The sequence below is a fragment of the Nicotiana attenuata genome, unplaced genomic scaffold, assembly GCF_001879085.1.
Source record: "Nicotiana attenuata strain UT unplaced genomic scaffold, NIATTr2, whole genome shotgun sequence".
In the NCBI taxonomy this organism is placed as follows: domain Eukaryota; kingdom Viridiplantae; phylum Streptophyta; class Magnoliopsida; order Solanales; family Solanaceae; genus Nicotiana; species Nicotiana attenuata.
Window position 1 is genome coordinate 65,832 of NW_017670270.1, and position 4,795 is coordinate 70,626.

A 4,795-nucleotide genomic window follows, 5' to 3' on the forward strand; every position below is an offset into this window, starting at 1 on the left:
CTTCGCCAATTCAAGCCTAATTCTACACCGGACCTCCAAAATAAATTCCGATCACACTCCTAAGTCACACATCATCCCCCAAAGCTAAACGAATCACCAGAAATCGCATCCGAACCCTCTAACTCCATAGTCAACATCCGGTTGATGTTTTCCAAAACAAGCCTTCTTTATAGAGACTAAGTGTCTCATTTTCTACCAAAACCAATCCAAATCAACTCTAACACACCAAATACTGATAATGAAACATGAAGAAGCATAATAATGGGGGAAATGGGGCGGTAACTCCTAAGACGACGGGTCGGGTCGTCACAACATTCTTATTATACCACCAATTCATTTCTGTTAGAGGATCATCCTTCTTGTACATCAAAGCCCTTATTGTATGAGAGCAGGGAATACTAGACAAGTCCCAAAGCCTACAAGTACATCTCTTTTGCTGGAGATTGACTGTGTGTCTTTCCTCACCTTCTGACACCTCATATCCACTATTACCACCAAAAACCAACTTAAAACCTTGAGCCGTTGCCTATAATCACTAAAGAGTTTCATGCTTTGTGGGCTGTAATCAACAGTCCAACTGCTCACCTTAGCTTCATTAGCAACCAACAATTCCATTACTTTTACCCTAATTTCTTCCAACATTTTGATGATAGGCTTAGGGGTGTGCATTCGATTTATCAATTCGATTTTGACCCTTATCGATAATTATTTATCGATTATCGATTTGTACATATGCTTATCGTTATCGTTTCAATAAGGTTTCGATTTTTTCGATTTCGATTTATCGATTTTGGGGGCTTATCGATTACACCAATAAGAAAAATTGCGGGATTCCACGGAAAGTATATCGCTATAAATGCGCCTAACTAATATGGACAAAAAGAAGCTAAAATAAGACGAACACCATTTATAATATAAAAATTGTGTCAACAAGCACATGCAACAAAACTAGAGTAAGGGATCAAATGTATGCCACCAACACTCCAACGGTATAAAAAAATAAAACAAAACAAAACACATCATCACGGCTAATTCTGTTTTCCATTAATTTGAACTTCATTCCCTTGATCTTTAAATATGATCATTCCTTAAATGTGGTAGAGGAAATAATAGGGTAAGGGACTTAGGGTAAAGGAAAGGGTATAGATTAGGGAAAATAATATTGTGTAGCCGCTTTCAAAATAGTAGCGGAATATATATACATTCTGTATGTTATATTAATCTACACAAATAGGTAATTACTCATTTAACAAGTGTCTACAGTCTAGGGGTGTGCATTCGATTTATCGATTCGATTTTGTCCCTTATCGATAATTACTTATCGATTATCGATTTGTACATATGCTTATCGTTATCGTTTCAATAAGGTTTCGATTTTTTCGATTTCGATTTCGATAACAAATAATCGATTCGATTTATCGATAAAACGATTCGAATGCACACCCCTAGATAGGCTTGCTCCTAGCCTCCCGTATCCAAGCATTGAATGACTCGGCGGAATTTTTGTCTACCATCATGTTCTTACACTGAGTATCAAGGTAAGATCTACACTAAGAAGTTGGTGGATAGTGCAACAGATCTTCTGCAACATCCTTAGACAATTCTCTCAATTTTGACAATTGATCTACAAATTCTTCCTTATAACTACTCCAGGCACACCATCACATTAATTTTTTCATTTCAACACTTCTTCATGTTTTACACCAAATTGCTTCAATATGTCTCATACAATATCTGTGATGTGCTTCAGGCAACACAGTCTTCACTGCATCTAACAACCCCTATGATATCAAAGAACTGAATAACAAAAATTAGAGAAATTCATAAAATAAGGAGAACAATTAAAATTCAGAATGCTGTAATAAACATCACCTTCTGCATATTAGAAATAAATGTCACTCCAGTACCATCTTTTAGGTTCAAAGACCTCTGCAGCATCTCCATAAACCAGGTCCATGTCCTGCTATTTTCTTTATCAACCACAGCCCATGCCAATGGATAAAGTTGGTTCATAGCATCTTGACCAATGGCAACCAACAATTGACCTCTAGCCCTTCCTTTCAAGAAAGTCCCATCCAACCCTAATGGCGTCAAATCATTTTTCCAACCTTGCTTCAAGGCATAAAAACCGAAGTACATTCTAAGGAATCTTCTTTTTCTTGCCAATAATGCCTCTTTTGATATGTTTATGAAAACATCACTTCCAGGATTACTATCCCTAATTTCTTGGGAATATGCCTCAAGCTTCTTGTAATCATCAACAAAGTTGCCCTCTAGTTTTTTGCAAAGCCAATATTTTAGCCCTCTTCAACTTTTATTTGGAGACATTTAACATGTAATCATCCTCTAGTTCCCCTTTCATATCCTTCAACTTAAATTTTGGGTTGTTTTGGATTTTGTTTTTAAAGTAATAAGCCAATGTAGAAGCATCAACTCTCTTGTTCACAAAAGCATCATCACAGGTGTGGTTTGGATTTAAAGTTTTGATTTTAAACCCATGACTACCCCCATCTTTGGAGATAAGACAAACAAATGGGCAGCCATCGTGACATGTATACCTGGATCTAGTTGTGTCACTTTTCTTAACTATCAAAGATTTCTTATTAGCAACAAAATAGAAATTGATGACCTGTCTTGCTTCATGTATATACTTAAAGGTCATACCTAAGTATAGATCCATATAAATTTCCAATTTTGTACCTAGATTTTTCCTCCTCTCTTGGTTAAGTATTTCAAGTTCCTCAGAATTATATTCATCATAGTCAGATGCACCAAACTGAAACGAATCATCACTTTCTTCATCATCAGTAGCAACTTCTACTTGTACATCAAGATTTTCAGTATGTTCTATGACATTTAAAGCAACTGCAGTAAGCTCAAGGTCATCCCTATCAACAACAAAGAACTCTATAACCTTGAATTAAAAAGAAATGAGAAGCTGAAATGCCCTAATTCCATTATCATTATCAACCATATAATAGTGTCGGATGGGCCTTTCACTAAAAGTTGTTTAACTTCACTAAACCCTAAATTGATGAACTCTTCACTAATGTCTATAAGAGACAACAAATCTGGATTAAAATCAGTCCATTTGTCGACAAGAGAACCACTATAAAGTAACTAAGTTGAAAGGACCCAATGACCCCCATAGTTGAAAATAATATCTTCTTTATCAATCATCCTTGAAAGAAGCACATGCAAAAAAAGGGATAAACAAACACCGATGGACCACATCAGCTATCGATAAATGACAAAAGAAAACGACTAAGAAAATCATAAAAGTAAGAGAGTAAATCGGGACCAACAAACACCCAACATAACCACAAAAAGTCACAGCTTTACACAATAAACTATCATTTTATCACAGTTATTGTACCAGAAATTAAAAAAAAGAACAAGACCTTTCAAAACCCTAAACCCGACGGAGAATAAAGGGGTTTAAAAATTGAAAACAAAATTATAAAAGCTACTGACCTTGATGTTGTCATTTAATCTCAGACATCAATTTTCAACAAATCTCTCCTCACGGTTATGCCCAGCAATGAAAACCCTAGTTGAAGTGCGGCGAAATTGGAAAGGGGCTGATCGTTTTTGTGTAAGTATAATAAAGGGAAAGTGGGAAAGTGGGAATATAAGAATGAGATCGGGTAAAGAGGTGTGTGTGTGTGTGGGGGGGGGGGGGTTAGTAAAAATGAGGGAATTAATTAGTTCATTTAATTAAGACACGTGGCACACTTAAATCTGTATTAGGCTAAAGTAAGGCCCCACTAGCCTAGAGGAGCAATAATAGCACGATTTGGTTAACGGCAGGGGCACAGATGGACTCAATATTTAACGGAGGGTATTTGTACACTCGGGCGAAGACTACATGGGTATTTTAGGCCCTTTGCCTTTTTAAATATAGTTGTTCAATACTAAAAACCTTAAAGATTGAACCTGATAGAATTTAAAATTCTAAATCCGCCTCCAGAAGCAATTAACTTATTCCAAGTTATACTATAGTGTTGAACCTTCATTTACTGTAAACATCGTTAACAAACCCCATCACATCATCTTTACAAGCTTGTGGAGCAACCAGAGATTCATCATACTTTCCAAGCCTCAAATATATAAATGGGAGATAAGTAAGTCCTTGTAAGAGGCAGATGACCTTTTCGAGATAGGATTGATCCAACCTGTTGAAGACACAAAGGAGGAATATCTAACATTTAATTGTCCTATAAAATCATAAACTAAGGCAAGTCTACTACAATTGGTTACAATTTAAATAGCAAAACCAATTAAATACAGTGTCATCAGAAAGGGCAGCTCGGTGCACAAGGTATCCTGCGTTCATGCAGGATCGAGGGAAGGGCCGCTCCCTAAGAGGTGTGATGTAGACAGTCTAAATAAAGTGTCACCATTTGTAACAAACTAATGAAGTGATGATTGTCTTGTAGCTCAGACATAAAGTTCCCCCATCATAACTAACATACTGAAAATGATATGACAGCAAATAGTTGATCACATGCTAACCTACGATACACATTCAATGATGAATACATCATCCTCTGGTGGAACCTTTCTAGTTTCTCATTGTCAGAGAAAAGTCTCGCATCAGCAACTAATAGAATGCAGCAAGAACAGATGTTTCTATAGGTAAATGACTTATTCCCCGCATCAATGCACCACAAATGGCCTTGTTGTAGAAGAAGAAAGCCTCTATAGAGTAGATAAAACACGAGCAGAAGACTGTTGTTGCCGCTGAAAAGAGGAAGAACAATGGGGATGAGTAAACTATTGCTGAGAGCCACGA